At 45.3% G+C, this 22,255-nt stretch overlaps 1 long non-coding RNA gene across 1 annotated transcript; it reads right to left on the reverse strand.

Annotated features, from left to right (window-relative positions):
- Nucleotides 1–3,478: 3,478 nt before the first annotated feature.
- Nucleotides 3,479–19,670, reverse strand: LOC138489792 (uncharacterized). Its single transcript, XR_011274905.1, has 4 exons — nt 19,549–19,670; nt 19,327–19,439; nt 4,798–4,843; nt 3,479–3,893 (listed from the first exon to the last, which is right to left on the reverse strand). It is a non-coding gene; the product is annotated as an uncharacterized lncRNA (long non-coding RNA).
- Nucleotides 19,671–22,255: the final 2,585 nt, after the last annotated feature.

The raw sequence follows: 22,255 nt of genomic DNA on the forward strand, positions 1-22,255 counted from the left end.
GTGCTCCTTAAGCCCCTGCAGCAGCGTTTATGTGTAAGTGGAATAATCACAAATCCATACTCTACAATAGTTACACAGTCCCAACAACTGTTGCCTTTCGTTCACTGTAATGAACTGTGTTGTTTGCTGTACTGCGACCGCTCTTTCTGGTGTTACTCTTTACCCTTCAGATTATATAATTTGTCCGAAATACACTACCTCTTTCTAACAGTACTGCATTTTGTCCTTATCCACTTTGTATCCTTTGTCTGCTTGCAATTGCAATAGTGTGATTGAATCTGCTCTACACAATTCTTCTGTTGTGCTAAACACTAAAAGGTCATCTACATATTGAATGTCCGTACTCGGTACATGTATATTGCCCAAATCAATGTGTAATACTCTGTTAAAAATACTGGGAGATTTAAAATACCTCTGACCAAGTCTAGTGTGTTGAAACCTTTGCCCACAATAGGTAAACGTGGTAAAATATTGAGAATCGGGTTGCAATGGAATGGAAAATAACTCATTTTTTAAATCAATTACAGTAAAGTTTGTGGCCTCAGTTGGTATATTCCAGAGGATGGTGTCAGGTTTCGCTACAACTGGGAATTCGGCCTCAATGATGTTATTCAACGGGCGCAAATTCTGTATCATCCTACAACTTCACCCTTTGACTTTTTTGACAGGGAATATTGCTGTTACACTGTGACTATGTGGGTACTACATAGGGTAAAATTCCCTGCTGCCAAAGTGCAACAATTGTCTCATGCATTCCTGAATATGCCTCTCTTGACAATGGGTACTGTCGCACTCTGGGTAACACTGCTCCCTGTTTCAATTTGATACATACTGCCCCTATGCTCTTCAAGAGCCCTACATCATGCGGGTGGTCCATCCATAAAGTGCTTGGGACCTGTAACAAATCATCCTGCAAGTGTGCAGGCATGCAATTAGTAATAAGGATAGGACAAAGTTCCTATGCTGAATCATTATTTGATACGGAATACAAACCTCACGGATCATTTCCCCGTCATTGTCGCCATCCTCAAATAACGGCCGATTTGACACCCCGCTCAAAGGTTGAGCTGGGTCAAAGCACAAAACTGTATGCCGCTCATCACTGTGATGAATCCTGTGGAGTCATCACTGATTCCCCCTCCCCCAACCAAATCTCCCATGTGGCCAGGGGACGGCAGTCGCTACCTGATCCTGACCCTGGGGGTGATATTATGATTGAGAATTACATGGGAGGAGAAGGCTGTCAGGGAGATGGGATAACCCCATTGAGAGAGGGACATTATTCTTCCCTTTAAAAGTGAAGACCTCATAATTACTGAATTCTGAATGGCTGGTTGTCATTTTTCAAGTCCCTCTCATTGTATGTCCCAGAAGCCCCTCCCTGCAAAGCAATCTGAGCAGAACACTGTTCATACCATTTCACATAGTGCTCACTTAACATCTCTTGTCCCTGATGGTTTTGGCTTAAGCAAGGCTCTAAAACAATATAACTTTAAAGGATCCAAAATGTCTATGGACGTCAACTTCCACAGACTACCCTTCATCATTGCAACCAGTATCCTCTGTTTCAACGTGTAGGTCCCTAATCGCAGTACTATTGATCATAAATAAAATAGCCCCCGCTCGACATTCATCAGTGCCTATTGGTGCTCTTCGTCCCTCTCCCCCCCCTCTCCCCTAACTAACCTTACTCGTGTAAGTTCTGCCTCTGTCCTTTGAAGCAATGTTTCTAAATCTCTTCATGCCCTAGTCTCTGTTTCCATAACTAATGGGTTGCATGTGGGTATCGCTGCTGGGGGACATGCTCATAGGTTGCGGGTGCTAGCTGTCATGGGGCTATGTGGGGTACATACTCTGGATTAGTGTAACCTGCTGCGGCTTGCATTGGGTAGCATGCCTGTGGGGGTGGCAAGGCTGTGGGGGTTCTAGGGGTATTGCCAGGCTCTGGTACTACACTAAGTGTAGGAGTATTGCAATTTCTCCCCCTTTAAGGTCCTCGGGTGACATCTTACAAATCCTCCAAAACACCTTTTCTATTTCTCACCAACTTCCCCTTATACTTTGCAGCTAAATGTGTACATGTGACCCAGAACATCTTTATTATTTGTTCCTTCTTCGGGCATGGCTTGTACATCCATCCTCTCATATCAACAATCCACTCTTTATGATATTTCATAATGTTCTCCCTATACAGCCGGAGCACTGTACACATGTACTCAAGTGAGGTAAGAGAACTTGTGGTTACATCTAGTTAGTACTTTATAACAATCCTTTGCTTCTTAAACACCAATCTAGTGGCACCAATCTCCCTGTTCCCTCCCAACACTACCCACACTCCCAGTTCTTCCTCTCCCCACTTTTCTGCACACTATATGGGACTTCCCCAAGATACAGTCCTAATGGAGATCTGTCAGAGATGCCATGTCGAGGGTCTTGGGAAGTCCGATGCCGGACAGCCCCAAGTTAGGCCTGCTACATATTTGGGGTGACCGGTTTCAACCTCATTGAACAGTGCCTCATCAAAACGGCACTGTTGGTGGCAAAAAGGGACCTGGAAGCAGGTTGGGGGGGGAGGAGGGTGCAGGAAAGCCTACGGATTGCGACATGGCTAGAAGGGAATGGACTACTGTTGCACGCTAGAATATGGAGTCTACAGAGAGAGGGGCTGTCCCTGAAAACATCATAAACTATGGAGCAAATGGCAGGATGCGTTCTGAGGGCAGGGCTGTAGGGAGGGCTTATCAAGCTGGGAAAGGGGCTTGTTCACTGGAGGGAGGGAGGGACTGTAAGGGGCTACGATGCGAGAGGGCTGGATGCTATGGAGATTATGTACCAGGAGGGATATACATGTTATGGTGCGGATATTGTCTTGTTTACTGATTTGTTGTGAATTCTTGCTGTTTTGTACCTTTTTGTTTCAAAAATCAGTTTGTAAAAATATATATTTTTTGGTAAATTCCGCCTTCACATTTGATCACTAAGAAAATCCCTGCCTTTTGAGATTTTCAAGTCATGTCATTTTGAAATACATGCCTTCTATTCTACAATATATCTTTGTTTTGTTACAGGTGGTAAGTTTTACATCTTTTCTGGCTCAGACATGGCTGTGCGTTTACATATTTATCTGGAGTTTTATGAAGGGCTAGCTTTCACCATGTGGTATTTTGCCACTGTATGCTTCTATGTATCTAGAGTTTTATAAAGCACTAGCTTTCACTGTAAGGTATCTCGGTGCTGTTGAACCAATAATGCCTAATATACAGGCATGGACCTGATGAGAGGATCACATTTCAATAAAATGAAAGATCTTGATCTGTTTCCTGAATGTTAGCAAGTTCTCTACAGAAGTAAATAGTAAGGGAAATCCGTTGTTTAGCTGCAAGTACCAAAAAGGATCACCATCCCGTCCTTTCTCTTCTATATGTCTGTACCCGAATCATGCTGTTTTATTGATCACAGGGACAATACATGTGCAGTTTCTGTGTACAGGAGTAAGGGTATGTAGCTCGCAATGATTTATGCACTAAGCACATTGCCTTAAAAAATGAGTATCTTCCGGACAGGGAGCCAGTGCTAAGAGGCAAGACCAGGAGAACCCACCTCTGATTTCTTTATCTTTAGCAGCATATGTGCTGCAGTGTCCTGTACTCTTTGAAATCTGGTCAGCAGTTCCTCTGAATGTCCTGACCCGTTGAGGGTAGAACAGAAGTGGAAACAATGATTTAGATATTGATGCTACCTTTGCATTGAGGGTAAGGTCAGAGGTCTATGTAACTCCCACATGGTGTATTGCTTCTTTTGCTTCAGGGGTCCAACTGGTCATGCTAGAAAAAGGGATTGTATGGGCTTGATGCTGCAGAGACAACCAGGATCTGCGTCTTGCCCGGCTTCACCTGCAGAGAGAGAGAATTTGGATAACATTTCAATGATTAAACAGTGCAAAGCCCGACGGTCGAATTATATTCATCAGAGGACAGATGTAGAATTTGAATTACACAGGGGACAGAGCTGAAGACACTAAACGCGGGACCCTCGAATGTTCTACATTTCTAAAAACTGAATATAATTATGAATTAAGGCCGTTTTTGTTTTTTAAATACCATACCTTCCATATCAATATTTCTTACAAAATGAAAAGAATATTTACAAACAGAAACGTACTATTTGTTTGGGAACTCGGAGTGATGTGCAACACGGAATGGGTGAGCATTCAGACTCAAAAAAACTACAAGACGTGTTAAGCAAGCAAGCATAGGTTACTCAGGCCCAAGGCGGTACCAAAGGGAATCTCACAATAGTTTTAAAGGTGGATGTGTATCTTTTATTTGGTATCAGAAAATAACTTATTGTATTTTATTACCAATACATTATTAAAACATTAGACATGATTCCAGGTTGCACGGTAGGTCACTTGTCTACTTCCCAGAAACCGTGACTCCACACAACAATGCAGAAGCATCACATTACCATACATATTATAAAAATGCGTCCTGCAGAAAGCAGGGAGGAGCCACTTGGAAGTGCTTTGGAAATGGAGCATAATGTATAAAACATCCCTCCTCCATGCTCCCAGCTGACATGGACTACTAACTTTAAATGCATGGCTCGTCAAAGTGTGTACACTGTCACTGATGAAGGGAATATCGCATGTAAGCGGGTTCAGATAGGTCAAGGGACAGGTAACCTGCACTTACGCCAACTGTTTGACGTACAGTTTTGCTCTCACGTCAGAAGGTTTTCAAATATTGACCCAGATGAGGGCCAGCACTCATGGGAACATGTCCATATTAGTTATACCTGCAAGTAGGGAATCCATCAAAGGGCCAGTCCAGTCGCTTTTTATCTGCAAAACAAATGCACAACATATGAACACTTTAAGTGCACGTTAGCTGAAGCTTGTAAGGAAATTCAGGAAGAGCATGCTTGAAGCGAAATATAATTAGCATTTAGAAGTGTCCATAATTATTCAGGATTAAATTCTGTAAAAATAACCAATACCTGTGTGTACAGGGAGAATGGTGACTTTGAGAAAAATATTAAGTAAATTGAACATATTTCTGCAGCATGGTGACTTAGTAAACCCACAGTTCGTTCCCCTTAGTGTGAGGACACCAGAATTGAGTCTTATTAAACGTCTGATATTCACAAATAAAAAGCTGCTAACTAGAAGGTGGTAATTTATTTAAGAGGGATGCTTATTAATAATTATAGATATTAGGCTGGGTGGATAGCTCAGAGGCAACACACTCGCCTTGGTCACAAGACGATGCAATCCAAAATGGGTTTGTTCCACAGTCTGGCGTTTACAAGCTAGGGGAGTCGGGCATTAACCAAAATATAAATCCCAATAAATAAATACATACGTTTCAGCCAAACTACCCTTTTAATGATATCACTACAAGATGTGTTCAAAAAGAGGGATTAATTGAACGTGTGACAATTCCCATCTATACTTTGCAATGTAAAAAAACACTGCATACAGGTCTTACTAGGCTGGCCGGGGCTATCTCAGGTTCCCTGCTGCTGTAAAACATTTGTATAATAAAATGGGGAAATCACAAGATACTATGTACAATATAAACTAAACTAAACCTAAGCAGCTGCGTAACTTTAAAAATAAATTAAAAACTGCAAAGTCATTTCTATCTCCCTCTCTACCTGTGGTGTTCCCCAGGGGTCTAACCTCTCGCCCTGGCTTTTCAACCAATACCTGGCAACTCTCGCATACTGCATTTCCATCTTTTGCTCAAATTTCCAGTGCTATGCTGATGACACCCAACTCATTTTCAGGCTTCCTTCAGCCACCTCCTCTCCTTCCCTCAACTCTGTCTCATCGCCATTCAAAATTGGTGTGCTGCCAACGATCTCTGTTTAAATGCCAACAAGACTGAGATCCTCCTCGTTGGTACACCCTCTCCATCCTTTCCCCTCACTCTCTGGCCAGCCTCCCTTGGCCCTCCTCCTGCCCCTACCTGCAAAGTTAAGAATCTCGGGGTCATCTTTGACTCCACACTTTCCTTCTCCCCACATATCTCTGATGTCTCTAAAAAATCAAACTTCTTATTGCACCTCCTTAGAGGTACTCTTCCTTTCCTCACTTTCCCTCAGAAGCCCACTGTCTCCCAAGCTCTGATTCTCTCTAAATTGGACTACTGTAACAGCCTCTTTCTAAATCTACCTGCCTCTACTCTCCGCCCTTTACAACTAATCCAGAACAGGACTGCGAGACTTGTTCTTGGCCTCAAGCCCTAGGATCGTATCTCTCCAACTCTGAAATCCCTTCATTTGCTCCCAGTGGATGCAAGGATTAAATTTAAAACCCTTTGCATTGTCCACAAGGCTTTCTGGGGCCTGGGTCCAAAATACCTTCAACTATCCCTCCTTAAATACCTCCCCTCTCGAGCCCTTCGCTCCTCTACCTCTAACTCCCTCAGGGTCAGTCGTTTTTCAAAGAAATGCGCTGGAGGTAAATCTGTCTTCGCCCGGGGCCTCCCTTTGGAACTGCCTCCCTGCCACCTTGAAACTTGAGGAGAACCATCTACAGTTCCGGAAGCTCCTCAAGACCTTCCTCTTCGCTTCTTCCTTCGCCCTGCTTCTCCCCAGCTGATCTGCCTTTTTCCCTCGGCACTCTGCACCTGGCCACCTTCTGCCCTTCGGGCCCAGGTACCTGCTCACCCTGCCATCCTCCTGCACTGCCTCCGGGCCACCCCTTTCACTGGGTCCTGTGTCTGTACCCATACAGTTCCCCACCCACTCTTCTTCTGCACTTATCAGATACTCCCTATCTGACTAACCTAGCACCTTTGCCTCTTACAAGCTGCACTACCACTGCTAACACTCTATTTATTTTGTTTCTCTCCTATGCTCTGCACTTTCCCCCTTTTTCCCTTCCCCATGCACTTTACCCCTTTTTCTTTCTCTTCCCCATGCACTTGCGGGTTCTCAATGTCACTGGGCCTAGTAAGATCATTGTTTTTGTTTCTCTCTTGTTCCCCTCCCTTTGCCTGGTCGCGCTCTGAAACACCTGCGTAAGAGCGCGATATAAATAAAATATCATATATCATTTTAATGGATATTTTTATCTTTTTTAAAGGTTTTTTTTTAGCTACGCAGCTGCTTACGTTTAGGTTATATTGTTAAGTAGCAGAAGTACCCGTTTTGCACGGGTTATGTAAAAAGACATAACACTGATCCTGTAGGACACTGTTCTGATTCGCTTATCGCTTGATGTGCTTTGCACCCTGAAGTAAACTGCACTGAGATTGGACGCATGTGGCCAGCTGACATACCCCGGAGCAGACATCTGGGGAGGCGAGAGTTGGTGTGCTGCTGCATACTGGGACCTTCTTTGCTTTCTGGTGCAGTTCGTTGCAGTGCAAATATCTTGGAAACCGTGCATCCTGGGGCCTGGAACTAGAGAAAGAAAGTGTCCACGGGCTGTGGATCATTCGCGTCCCCTGCACACTCGGGTTAATGCCAAAGGCAATCAATTAGTTAAGACATAAGGTTATGTAATACTCATGGAGATCTGATTCCATGATCTGTTTATTTAATGTAGTTGCAAACTGCTTTCAAAGCAGGAAAGTGTAAGATTAATTTATTGCCTTTGGCATTAACCCGAGTGTGCAGGGGGTGCGAGTGATCCACAGCCCGTGGACACTTTCTTTCTCTTGTTTTGTACCACTTCCTAGTGTCAAGGTAGTGATTTTCTCCTCTGCACCTCACTAAATATCTAGCAGTTATACAGAATTTTTTGATACAACTTGGTATGCAGACTGTGTTCCCATTCTCTCTGCCTGGAACTAGAGTTTTGGCCCTCGTGTCGGGCCGGTTCTTCTACAACCACATTGATGTTTCGCCGATTTCAGGCAAACATCTCATGTGTGAAGGTGCTGAAATCTGGGGAAAGGGGTGGGTGGTCCAAATGTCATGTAGCCAGTAATGTCTGGAGAGTCTAGCCAGTAATGTCTGGAGAGTCCCAACAGGTAACTATGCCAAATTCGGTGCAGATTGGTGAAACGGTGTGTAATTGTATATGGACCAACACTTCGCCAAGCCACAAACCCACACATTTTGACTTTTGTTGAAACCCAGAGAAAGGGGTGGGGTATTCAAATATCATGTAGCCAGTAATGTCCGGAGGGTCCTAACAGTCAACTATGCAAATACTAGGGGAGATTGGTGAAACAGTGTGGAATTGTATAAGGAACAACGCTTTGCCACAAATACGTTAAGTGTGACTTTAATATATATAGAAGATAGTGTCTTGTGATTAAGCCTTTTTTTTATATAAGACTTAAAAAAAAACTGCGCGTGTACCGGAAGAAATAATAAGTCATCAGAATAACAACTAAAGAAACCGCACACCAGCATTTTGTTGTCTGCCTTTCCTTTTGTGTGCCAGTTTATTATAACCTAGTGTTTTATTCCCTAGGGGGTTTTGAGGAAAATGAATCATGTCTTAACCTTTACCTTTCCGTCCCTTGTCAACATCAATTAGAGGTCCACCAAGGTGGTAAAATAAGTAATATATAAGTATATTGTTTATCCACCTAAACCTGTCTCCCAATAAGTGTGGAGTATGATTCCCACCCTCTGACCCCCACTACACCGGCAAGGTTTGTGCACAATTTGGCAATATTAACCAGTTAACTGCTGAGGATGTGGATGACCGTGACCTCTGCAAGACCTATGTAGTTCAGAGAATGTGGGCGTCCACATCCTAGCAACTCTTGCTTGCGGCCGCACACTGCAGACACTAATGCAGCTAAAGTAAAGTGGTTAATTAGGACATTTCCATGGCCTCAAAACAAGAATGTCCAACAGAGGTCCTCTGTGAGTCTTGCTGGGCTGGAGAAAGGTACGTCCGCAGTGGAGACATGTTAAGGACCAGTAGAATTTAGAAGTACTGAAGAATTGTGGGTAGAAGACCGCGATGGACAATGCTTTATAGAAACCACATGTTTCAAAGCCAGTGGTGCAGTGTCAGGATTCTATGGTATAGATGTATTCCTTCTCCTCTGTCGGGGGACACTCCTATGACATTCACAGGGAGTTAGGACCCGGACACGGGCTGTATGAATTGGGCAAAAGGTCAGCCGTTGGTGCCAGGGAGATTAAATAACAAGACTGTCTAAGGAACTGAAGAATTGGACATTTGTAATGTGTGATAGTAACATGTAGAAGCGTCATTTTGCAAAATTGTGTTAGATTGAGTGCAGTATCCTGTATTATGAGCTGATTTACGGCCTTCCGCATGGGTCCCCTGGGTGCTGGTAGGAGTGTAGTTTACCTCATAAAAATGGGAAGCACGGGAGCTGGGAGTCAGACATCATAGATCCAACAAGTCTCCCCATGGAACTGATAGACAAGTTGGGGCAAAATGGCTATTGGAGTCCCTTGGGGCCCGGCCCAGGCATGGAATACACATTGGAATGTATAGAGGGAGAGCTCCGTGGTACCACCAAACCAGCATGAAGGACCGTCGTGCAGGAGGCGCATTCCCCTCTCTCCAGCACGTAACATTTAAAGGACCTTTAGTAGAGGTGAAATCTTGTGGCGACATCTCAGGGTTAAACCCTCAGCTTTTGTCAAAATGCCAGCGTCTGCTTTTTCCAGGGCCAAGTATAGTGCTAATCTACCCACGGAGGGATTATTGGCTCCAATTAGACAAAGGATCTCAGCTTCTTGGGAACTCTGGTGGGGCAGCATAGCAACGATTCCTCACTAGTGTTCCAATGTTGTTTTGCTTTCAGGGCTAATCGGCTTCTGCAGCCTCCCTGATCCCCCAGGAAAGTGAGTGCTCACTTGAGTGGGCCTCCCTCCTCATTGGTTTGATGCAACGTGGGCCATGCTGCAGTTCAAGAGGGCTATTACCTTCAGTATAGGAAGAACCAAGAGGTGCTTCTGCCACAGTGGTCCCAATGACTGCCCCTTTCAGTGTTTTCAAATAAATTGAGTGCAAAACAACCTGCTTCCATCTTTGTTTAACCATGAAATGTGAAAAGCGAGAACCCCACTCCGACTCGCACAGTAGTTGCATTTTGCTAACAAAGTTCTAACAAAGAACACCATGCCTGGCCACGCTCCTTGGCAGCACTCCATAGAAAGGTACCCGATGTACAGGCAGAAAGTAATGGAGGTGGATCAGCACTTGATAATGTATAGAGGAAATGTGACATATTAGTGAAACAAGTACCACCTTCCAAAAGCATGTGGCCGTAAGGAAGGCTATAACTATGTAAAAACAGACCTTCTATGAAATTTCATCAACATTGATTTGTTTTGCTCCCCCCCCCTCCCCTGCATAAAAAGATGTCTTTCTCCCGAGTTTCTGAAATGTGGAGTATTATTGCACACTGAGAAGTGATTCTGCGGCAATTATGTAATGAATACTGCAGGTGGTAAAGTAGCGCTTTGTAGAGATTACTCCCCTGTCAAACAGCGATCCAAACAGTATTGAATTGCTTGTAGAGGTAAAAACTGTTGATGGTAATTACCAGCTGTGGTAAAAAAAAAATACCAGTTGCAAAACCCACGTCTTTATGATTTTTAGGCTACTGAAATACTGCTGGTGGTAAAAAAGAAAAATACTGTTAGCCACAAGCTTTATCAACTTTAGGATCATTGATATGGCCCGTTGGGTACTCCCATATCACCTGAATTACCTGACCTACACTTCAGCAAGTGTTAGCTAGTTTACATTTTGACACTTTTCACGATCAACTCGGGTCTGATCCTATTTCTGTGGTAGTTCTGACTATTTTTAAGAATTTGATTCTGTAATGGAGATTGCCACCAAGACATGTTCCTTGGATTATCACCAACATGGCCTCTCCCACTCTTCAAAATGGTGCCTCGATTTGCCTTCGGCCCACAAGTCTTATCTGTGGGCTTGAATACCCACTTCAGTGTCCACAGATCAGTGTGGCCATCCGACTTCTACGTTCGTCATGGCACGGGGAGGGGGTTAAATCCCTACACATAGGGGTAGAAATGGCAGAGTTCCATTACCAAACACTGAGAACCAATTGGACGTGATGGCAATTTGCCTCCTCCACAAGAAGCCTAGTGGTTAAATAATAAACGTTAATGGTACATCCACCTGCAGTCGTTTTGGAAATTCCGTACATCGAGGTTTGACAGTTTGCAGTTATGCAGATTGTTCTTGGCAGATTGCAAAAGGATCCAACACATGAAAACACACCAGAGCAGTGAGATTTTCCAGAGGGCCTTTGCCCCAGGCGCACACACCTTTGCATTTTCAATAAAGAAGGTATCATTATGTCTGGGCACAGCGATTGCTCCACATACACACACAGGGCTACAGTTAACTTTTTTGAGAGGAAGTCAAAAAATTACTTGTATAAAAATGTGGGAGTCAGTCCATTTTTTTGAAGTTAAAATACTTTCATGCTTATAATTACTGGGAGTAAATGTCTTCTGTGACAAATAGTTGCGTATGAAGGCAGAAGATTTCACTCCCCTTGCATTTCTTTGAAGACTGGGATAAACAGAAGACCGAGAAGGGGTTTCATTTGTAAAAGTTTACAAGTGAATAAAGGGAGTGGAGGTAGGCTGTCTAGGGAACACTGAAGAGCATTACACATATGACCCTGGGCCCTGTTGAAGGCTCCTTGTTTGTAGAACTGAAGGTGCTATTGGCGGAGAGCGGCAGTGGGTACTCCGTACTCTGCTGTGATCTCCTTCATACAATTGGCTCCTCTGCAAGTGAGCTAGTTGAAAATCCGGGTAGAGTCAAACGCGTATTACATGACTTTGAGTGATACACACTTGTGCATTCCATCTACGGTGTTAATCCAGTCAATCATCTGCACAACGAACATAAAAGGTTGGGTACACTAACTCCATATCTCGCAATGTATCCCGGGAGGAGTACCAGAGGTCTATTCCTTTGGTTTAGATGGAGTTTGTTCCTTACTAAGGAGATTTTGGTGATATATGGTATGTTGCAACCCGAGTTGGCACATTGTAGATTTTATAAGGAAATGGCCAGTGTGAACCCTTGAAACCTCTGTTGGTTTACTGCCCTGCAGTACAGGGGCAAAGATGAAATTCATTGAAAAAATGTGCAGGATTATTCTGTTTGGGTGATGAAGAAATGGTCTGGAAGTGATGCCTAGCGGGACGGACAATATCTACAGTATTTATTTATTTGCATTTGTATAGTGCACTTACAGCCCAGAGGCATCGAGGCGCTGTTGCATGAAATTTTGTAGAGTTTTAGATTAAGTAGTTCACAGGCGACCGTGAGGTCTCTTGGTTTACAGGTACATTGGTCATAGATAGGGCAAAGAGAGCAGGTGAGTTCAAAGATGCATACATACGTGCAGTCATTATTACACAGTGAGCATTTGACAGTATTCATACAAAAAGCTTGGCTTTGATTGCTTTGCGGAATTCTTGGCGACACTCGATCATTCTTAGGTGAGTGGGAAGGGCATTCCAGTGGAAGGCGGCCATTGTGGGAAAACTAGATCCCCCAGAGCGGATTCTTATTGTCTTTGGCGTGAGAATCATGTCGGAGTACCCCTTCCTAAGAGGTCTTGTGGCGGTGTGTTTGACAATTCTTTGGACAAGGTACGGGGGTGCAAGATCATGGAGGCATTTATGTGCGAGGGAGAGGGTTTTGAAGACGATTCTCTCCTTGACAGGGAGCCAATGAGCCTGCCTTCTAACTTCAGAGATGTGGTCTTTCCTTGAAGTTCCAGTGGCAGTTGGAGTTTGGCCAGGTTTTTGCAAGAGGTCCCTACAAGGAGGGCATTGCAATAATCAAGCCTTGATCCAATTATTGCCCTAGCAATGGTAAGGCAATTCTGGCATGATAGGAAGGATCTGACTGCGTTGAGACCTTTGGACTAATAGGTCGACGAGGAAGCAATGGCATTCACTTGTCTATCCATGGTAAGATCTGAGTCTAAGTAAACTCCAAGTGTCTTGACGTTATTGAATACCTTGATGGGAATATTATCAATAGTGAAGGACATGTATTGCTGATCAAGGTTGCCCAAGGTGGTGGGAAAACCAATAAGCAGAAGTTCAGTTCTTTCACTATTGAGGCATAGCCAGTTGTCCGCCATCCCGGATTGGATGATAGAGTAGATGGTGGTGAGAGTGATCATATCTGCCTCATATTCACCAGTGAGTGGGCTTAGCACCTGTGTGTCATCCGCATAATTAGTATACGAGATGCCCAGGGAGTCAAGGATGCTGAAAAGAGGCCTTGTGAAGAGGTTTTATATCGTGGGTGCTATGCAGGATCCTTGTGGAACTCCACATTTGATGTGGCTCGGAATGGCACAGGCCAAGTCGGAGAAGACTTTCATGGCCCTCTCTTGGAGAAAGGAAGTGATCCAATTACATGCTTTAGGGGAGAAGTTGGCCGCAGTTGCGAGATGGTGTCAGAGGGTGGTGTGATCGACCAAGTCGAAAGCAGCTGATAAATTCAGGAGCAAAAGGAGCACAGGTTTGCCGGTGTCCCTGAGATCGTCCATTTGAATTTTTTAATGTTTTAGGTCTAGGAGAGCCGTTTCTATGCCATGTCATGAGCGGAAGCCAGATTGCCGCAGGCCGAGGAGACTGTTCTCTTCCAGGAATTTTTGGACTTGCAGGTATGCTGCTTTGTCCAAGATTTTTCGAAGGAATGGGACGGTGGTGATGGGCCTGTAGTTCCCCGGAATTGTAGGGTCAAGGGATGGTTTTTTAAGGAGTATTGGCAGTGGTGGGCTGTCTTTTCTGAAATCATTGCAACTGGAATTATAGCATGACATAACATCTGCCGCACACGTGTCTATTATTTTGCCCACACCTACACCTATTGTTTCTGTATGAGTTCAAAAAGAAAACATTTGTAATGAATGAAAATGTTTCTTTTTACTGACGTAGTTATGAAATTTAATTGATTTTAAAGTTGTGATTATCAGTATAATAACATGTATTTTCTCTTCTTTATCATTTTTTAACCAATAGTTGCTTTTCCCTTTTTCTTTGATCTAATTGTGAATTGTAATGCTTTTGCATATACATCATTTAATACGTTTTGTAATGAATTTAGGAATGTTAAAGCTTAAACTTAACTTGTGTTTAACCATATAACAATAAAAACAAATAAATGCAAAATTACAAATACGACTGGGGGAGTGGAGGCAGGAACTGTAGGAAACGCCAAAGTGTGTACAAAATACGACTGGAGGGAGTAGATTTAGGGCCTCTGGGAAACACCGAGGAGCATTAAAGAGAGTGGAGGCAGGCCCTCTAAAAATACGATTGGAGGAGTGGCGGCACGCCCTCTAGGAAACACTGAAGAGCATTAAAAATACGACTGGAGGAGTGGAGGCAGGCCTTGTAGGAAACACTAACAAAACATTAGAAATACTACTCGAGGGAGTGGAGGCACGCCCTCTAGGAAACGCTGAAAAACATTAAAAAAATTACTGGAGGGAGTGGAGGCAGGCCCTCTGGGAAACACTGCAAAACATTAAAAATACAACTGGAGGGAGTGGAGGCAGGCCCTCTAGGAAACAACAACGAGCATTAAAAATACGACTGGAGGGTGTGGAAGCAGGCCCTCTATGAAACACTGCAAAGCATTAAAAATACTACTTGAGGGAGTGGCGGCAGGCCCTCTAGGAAACACCAAAGAGCTTTAAAAATACGACTTGAGGGAGTGGAGGCAGGCCCTCTAGGAAACACTGAAGAGCATTAAAAATATGACTGAAGGGAGTGGAGGCGGGCCTTCTAGGAAACAATGAAGAGCATTAAAATACGACTGAAGGCAGTGGAGGCGGGCCTTCTAGGAAACAATGAAGAGCATTAAAATACGACTGAAGGCAGTGGAGGCAGGCCCTCTAGGAAACACTGAGAAACATTAAAAATACCATTAGTGTGTTCGAATGCTTCTGAAGTTCCAACATTGGAAGAGACATTTTAAAAACAATACAGCACATTCACATCTTCCTGGCCCCCTATTTTCTCAATTATGTTCTGCTTTTTCTGGATTTAAAAACGCTGAAATGCAGCTTAACTGTAGCACTGTTAACAAAGCATTGTTTTCACAGCAGGTATTCAGTCAGAAAGGTCCTGGTAATGAAGTGCTATTCAAACGTGTTTATGCTGAGCACCCCTTGAGTAAAAATAGTGCTGCCGGCCCCACGCAGATGTCATATCTGCGTATATTTTCTAGTAAAATCAATTCAGTCATCTTCCTTCCTTTTTGAAGAGCTTTGCGCCCCCCCCATACAACCCCCTCTCTGGCCATCCTTAGGCCCACCCCCTGCCCCACCCTAGCGGACCAGCCCCACAGTTGGAAGACCATTGTGGTAATGTGAAGCAGGCAAGGAACATAGCTCACTATTGAAGAAGAGACAGTGAAATAAAACTAACAAATATTTGCCGAACTGTTTCTTCTGGTCCATAAAGAAGCTAGAGCAGATAATGCTCAGGCTGTAGGGATTAGTTGGGGAGTTTATCCCGCGTCACTGTGCGGCAAGATGGAAAGAACTGTTTGCTTGGCACCCCTCTGTCCTAGTCCCTTTCCCACTGTGCTCCCACTTCTAACTCAATGGGAGATCATGTATCTCCTTCTCTGCTTTCTTTTTCTCTATTTTGCTTTATATGGAGGTGAGGGGTGGGGTGAAGAGCGCTCAAATCCCTACAGGCAATGAACCACCAGGTACTGCTTGAGAGGGAGATGAGGCATAAGCGCACTACAGCTCGGAGGGGGGAGGGGGTGAGGGGGTTGGAAGTAGTAAAAGCGGCCCTGGCTCACAGGGAACTCTTGCTACACACTTGGCCCAAGCCCGGCAGAGGTTGGGGAGTTCTCCTGCACACTCCACCCCGAAGCCCAGCTGCGGACCGTCCACTAAAACATATGACTTTATAAAGCAAGGGCCCTGAGGGGATTCTGTTTTATATAGACATGCATGAGCCATTGTGTGTGCGGTGGCCTTTCAAGTCCCTTTAATGGAGCGCTATTCAAACTGTGGGGCGCGTCCCCATCCCTGGGGGGCCGTGAGAGCCCAGCATGAAATGTAAACAAAATATATATACATATATATATTTATATATATATATATTTTTTTGGGGAAGAAATGGCCAGGGGCGGCTCACATGGTCGGGCTGAAGCATGAAACTGTCTCAGGCACCAATGAAAAAGGGGTCTGTAGTTGTGAATGGATATTCATTCCTTTAGTCACAGGCTGTTTGAATAGTTCCCAAGGGTGTGCTATGTGTTAAAATGTAAGTAAATTGTGATATTTAAAGAATATTTATTCAGCAACAATGGTCAAAATTACTAACTGCATAGTGAAGTAACTCGTCAAACTGGCCCACATTGGTCAAAAAGGTGGCCCATTTTGATTGGCCCACACTAGCATTTTGCATTTTTGGTACAGGTATTGCCCTATAGGCCCGTCCAAACCTGGTGGCTCATCCATAATAGCGAGGGGGCGCCCACCCAGTGGCCCCCTCACCCATTATGGAGGAGCGAAGTAGCCAGCCCAGTGAAACAATGAGCACTCCCTCAGCTACTTTTTCCAGCTGACAGAGTGCTCCTGGGCTGGCTGAACTGTCAAAGGGAAACACTATTTCCCTTTGACAGTTCAGTTTAGTTCTACAGCTGCACATGCTCACTGAGCCATGCAAGCGCTAGGGCATTTTGCTTCATCAGCATTGCATAGCTTATTGGCAATGCTGGCAGGGGCACTGCATGTTTGTATGTGAGAAGGGGAGCTCCTGCACTTCCTCGCACATACGGACAAAGGCATCCTGGAGCAGGGCATTTCAGCACCCACACGTAGGCCAATGCAGAAGGTACGTTTTTTTTTATTATTATTTAAACCTGTGTATGCTTGTGTAATGTGTGAGTGTATGGTGATTGATGCTCGTGTGAATGATGGTTATTGCTGTATGAATGTGTGTGTTTTTGGTCCGTTGAGCTGATTTTGGCAAGTGGTTGATAGAGGGGGGAAGGAAGGTTGCACAACAAAGGCATTTTAAAAATGCCTAGATGCCTTTTTTGCACAATCCCCCTACCCACCTGCCAAAATCGGCTTTCTTTCTGGGGTGCTGTGGTGCCCAGGTGACAAGGATGTTATTTTTTTTACTAGATTTCTATCATAGATGTCCATTCAAAAATGCCATGTTTTCCCCCATGGCACTCTAGCGCCTTGCATGCACACATAATCATGTTAGTTGTGTTGGGCACAGTGGGGCCCAGGGCACAGGGATGGTATCATTTTACTGGACATCTATCGTAGATGTCCAGTAAAAAATGTCATGCCTGCCTCCTGCGCCCCCCAGCACCAATTGCAAACTGTTTGGCTATTTACCCATTTTTTTTTATGCTCTGCAATGCAACATTTTAACGCATCATTTTAAAACGAAATCACGGGGCAAAACCCCCCGAACACCTGTTGATTGGTTCGGGCTCCCTCACTGCGCTCGGTCGCTATGGCATTTTTGGGGGAAATAGTTGTGCCCCTCCACTTAAAAAATTCAGCAGCTGCCATTGGCCCTCGGACTGTGTTGGGAACGGGATGGGGAGAGCTCAGGGACTGTGGTGGGAGCAGGATGGGTGGGAACCACGGGATAGTGGTGGGAGCAGGGTGGGCAGAGCCCAGGGTGTGTGATGGGATGGGGAGAGCCAGGGGCGTTGCTAGGGGGGGTTACGGGGGCTATAGCCCCTGACCTTTTGGTTGTAGCCCCGGATAGAATCTCAGGAGCTACAGCCAAAAGACTAGCTAGCCCCCAGTCCCAACAGTTCCAACATCAGCTTAGCCCCGGGTCTTTTCCAGACCTAGCAACTCCCCTGGGGAGAGCCCTGGGACTGGGTAGGAGTGGGATGAGTGAGCACAGCGATTATGATGGGAGCAGGTGGGGGAGCCCAAGGTCTGTACTGGAAAAAGGATGCGGTGGCGGCTTACAATACATACTGTCCATTTGGCATTTTTGGGAGGCCCGGCCTGCCCAAATTTTGCTCAGGGGGGCCCAGGCCAAAAAAGTTTGAAGACCACTGCTTTAATGGGAAGCGGAGGGGAGGTACTTAGTTTGCGCACAAATTCTTAGCTGCCATTTGCTTTGGCACTGAGGTGCCTGACGGGAGGTGAGAGGACTCACCACGCGGAAAGACCAGTACACAGACGGAGGGAGAGCAGCAGATCAAGCATTTGTGAAACCCCTGCTGCTCTACAGCGCTGTGTTGCCTCCGGAAGCTTTGTTTGTGCTCAATAAATGCGCAAAGAAACATATAGTGCAATCCGCTTAGCTCCTGGTGATGAGGCGCCCACAGAGCTCCGACTGCATGTTTCCCCTTTCCTCACCTGCAGCCTTCTCCTCCTGCAGAGCACCTCGTTCCTGCGCTGCAGTATGCACTTTCCCACACATGCGGCACATCACTCAAGCATCCCTGATAGAACCCACACTGCACTGTTGGCGTAATTAGCAGTGTGCACGAATATCCTAGCACTGAACTGCCGCAAAGCTCTCGCAATGCATCTCTTTCCTGCACCTCTCGCCTGCCAGCGACATCCGGGGGTTATGGGGCTCTGCCAGTGCTCTTTGTGTGCACGCCACTAGCCCAAAGCGGAGACAGTCACAGCGCCCTTAAAAATATACTTTGGCTTCACACATTTCACTATGGAGTTCAATCATACCCATCTTTATTGGAAGATAGCTGAGAAGGTTAATGCAAATGCTGCAAAGATCCGCGGAACAAGCACGTTTGCTGAATTGGGAGTTGACTGACTTTCAACATTCTGATGTTTGTTGATGAAAAAGGAGTACCAATAAGTTGAAAGTCACACTATTAACTGCCAAAAGATGTGTTTGAATATGCTATGCAACTAGTGCCTCATTCTTATGCAAGGCATCCGTGTTTTCTGTCATGAGGATATAGTTCATTTTTTGAAACCGTGCACATTGCGTGCAGTACATGCCTTGTGCAGTGCACGCATAGGAGGGCCTCATATTTATGGATAAGAACTCTTTTTGTGGAGTCCTACCTTGTGCAGCAGCTAATTGTGTCAAGCGCAAGGTGCGCGTTTGATGGGCAGGTTTCTCGCCGAATATAAAGTCCATTCTCAATTTCCAAGCACGCCCCGGCATTCCCTTTTTTGCCTCCTCCCCCCCCCCAGCCCCTCACCTCCCTCCTGAATGCCTGTGTGTGTGATGTCATGGGGAAACCACAGGGGGTTCTCCGCCCAGGGTCCATGAGTGGCAGTTAGGGCTGGTTGCCTGGGTGATGCGAGCCGGTGGCCTCACCCCCCTGTGTACATGGACTGCACCTGTAACTTTACCTTCAAGACTTACCTGACGCTGACATTCTTACACATGTGACTCCCACGTACATGCCTGCTGGTTAACTATAGGTACCAGTAAATGGACGTTTCTCGGAAGGCATCATTAGATGTTTAAACATCCACCTAGAAATAATTTGAAATGGGTCAGTTCACTCAAGCAATAAACGTAAACGTGCATTTTGAAATTATAACGACTTTTTAAATACTATGTGCAAGTTAGCACCGTTTATACCTTTTCGTAGTGCCGCGGTACATACATAACGGATATATCACCATTCCCTATTGTCATACTAGGCACGTTATCCGTAATGATGAAATGCCGAGTCCGCCTTGTCCGGTGGTTTGGGAGGAACCCGTGGCACGCGAGCTCAGTGTGCAGTTTTCCCTGGGTGAGTTGACCATGATTATCCCGCACACGTTAAACAATGAACGCCTTCACTTAAGGCCTTTTCTTAAATCGTATTTCTTCAACTCTAGCGCCCTCTAGTGCCAAATTCGATTGCACAAATGTGTTTACGTCTGAACTCGGGAAAATCGTCCAAAAAGTCCTCAAAACGAATGCCACAAAAACCATAGCAAACAAAAGAAACGAAACGAAGGAACGTTACAGTTGAGCCCAGACTCGCGGAATTGAAAGTGATACTGGAACGTTCACGGACAGTAGCCGCTTGTAATCTAACCTCAAAGTATTAGCTCCCTCGTAATTACTCTTTTGTGTTGCTCCAGATGGAAGCACATTAAAAATGAACTTGTTGCATTTTTTCGACAAAAATGTATATTATCGCTCTGAAAGTATTTGAAGAGCTCTGATGCAATTGCTTTTTACAAAAACATGAAGAATGAAGAGAGCAAGCAGGGCACGTGATGTGGCATGAAGGGCAGGGAGAGGAGCAGGCTTGGCAGTGATGGCCAGGTGGTCTCTTTGTATATATAGACAGGGTGGTATGGCCTCCAAGGAAGCATGGGCAGGTTGATGGGCCATGGTTTGTGCAGCTCGCATGATTTTGGGTTAAAGTAAAGAGGGCTGTGCCCCGTGGTTGTGTTGCAGGGAGATGCGGGCGGGTCATGTGGCATACCAGGTGGGTGGTAAGACAGGGTGGTGCGAGGGATTGCCATCTGGCAACAGTGTGGAAGCCCAGCCTTTTTTGCTTTTTATAAAATGAATAAAATTATGCGGGTAATTCCATCTCAGAAAATGTAATCTGCCAATCAGATCACCCATTCATAATCTCCATGCCAAAAGCATAGTGTACAACTGTGCCCTGCTACATCAGTATCCTGATGGGCAGCAGCTGCTCTCCAGTGGTACAGAGCAAGTTCAGGGGTGGCAGGTGCCCATTTAACAGCCAAGTCCCTGAAGTCAGGTGCTGCATTTAAAGCATACGGTCTGTACCAAAAAACACATAAATATGAGTGTTGCTATCCTGGTGGCAATTGTAAACTTTAAAATATAAGCCATACCTTGATTTCAGGTATGATGGGTAGTATGTCTGATGATTATCTAAGCCAGATCAAATTGATATCATACGTGTCAGCCCTGTGAGTCCAGCTCAGCTGTGGAAGGGTTATGTACATCCCCAAGCCAGACTGTCTGCTGCTCCCCGCAAGACTGTAGCCCTGGGGGTTTCCCTCTCTTTGATCCATTGGGAGGCAGGGTAACACCTCTCTCCAGTGACCCAGCCTCTCTGCAGGAGGTGGCCTGGGGAAACGGGAATCAAAGGGCACACCCATCCAAAAAGGACTAACCAGGGTGCTGCATGCCAAAAGGGCCTGTGATGCTACTGAAAAGGAAGAAGGCAGGTTCATGTAGACAGAGGGAGATCCACACAGTAGGGATAGATTCTACCATCTTGTTTCTTTCTACATTCTCTCTTCCTTCTTGTCCCCTCTTCTTCAAGGCACTTTGGGTATGATGTCAGAAGACAAAGTCTACTTGCTCCAAGAACAGGGATCGGACCCTTAAAATAGGCTTGCTTTAGTCCAATCCCCTGTGGACATTTTCCTTTAAAAGAAGGGGTCTCCTACTCCTTCTTTGATTAACTTTAGAACAAACACCACCTAAAGAAGAATTCATTAACTCTCCAAAGCCCTCCGCCGGAGGTGAACACTGAGTGTCCATGGCAGAGGTAAGCTCTGTTCCCTAACCATCCCCAGAGCACACTATGGTTGACCTGCTTCTGGTGCAAGACCTACCTCTCTGTCAGCTACCCTAGTATGTCAGACTTCACCATCCTGAATGACCCTTGCAGGTGTGTGCCAGTCTCCCTCGTGTTTGGGAGCTCGAGAACAAGGACTATTCTCACCCCAGAGGCCCGGGAGTTGGACTATGATTTACTGAAAGCCAAGACATCCAGAATTCCTGTGTTTTCACCATCAAACTAATTCAAACTATGACATGAGCTTGTTTGACCCCGTCAAACCAGCAGGACACTCTGGTGCTGTTTTTGGCATTCGACCGACTTATGAACCTCTGTGTTGTACCTTGGAACCAGTTTGTCATTGCACCGAGCCAGCAAACTCATTGCCCTGGCTTGAACAAGAAACTCATTGTGGGATCTCATGATCCGCATTCAGTTGTGCCCCTCCTCAAAATGCAGCGAAGTGCAGCTCAGTGCTGTCTCATCTCTAGCAGGGCTTATTACCAGTTTGGCTCGAATCAGCCGCTCATTGTCGGAACTCACCTCGAACCACTGGAAGAATTGTGTCAACCATTGACCTGACCCAGTGGTTACCAATGGATTCGAACTGGCTTGTCATAGAGTTGCTGCTTCGTTAAACCACACCTCGGATCACAGTTTCGAGCCATCACCTCACCTCGACACGAACCACTGGAGTGTCGCACACCGATCCTAGCCAGCAGTTACCATGTCTCCGAACAATCTAGACTGCATTGCTCCAATGCAGCACTCAAACTGCTATGAACTACCATTTCAAACCCG

The sequence above is a fragment of the Ambystoma mexicanum genome, chromosome 9 (genome assembly GCF_040938575.1).
Source record: "Ambystoma mexicanum isolate Mex_15411 chromosome 9, UKY_AmexF1_1, whole genome shotgun sequence".
NCBI lineage: Eukaryota > Metazoa > Chordata > Amphibia > Caudata > Ambystomatidae > Ambystoma > Ambystoma mexicanum.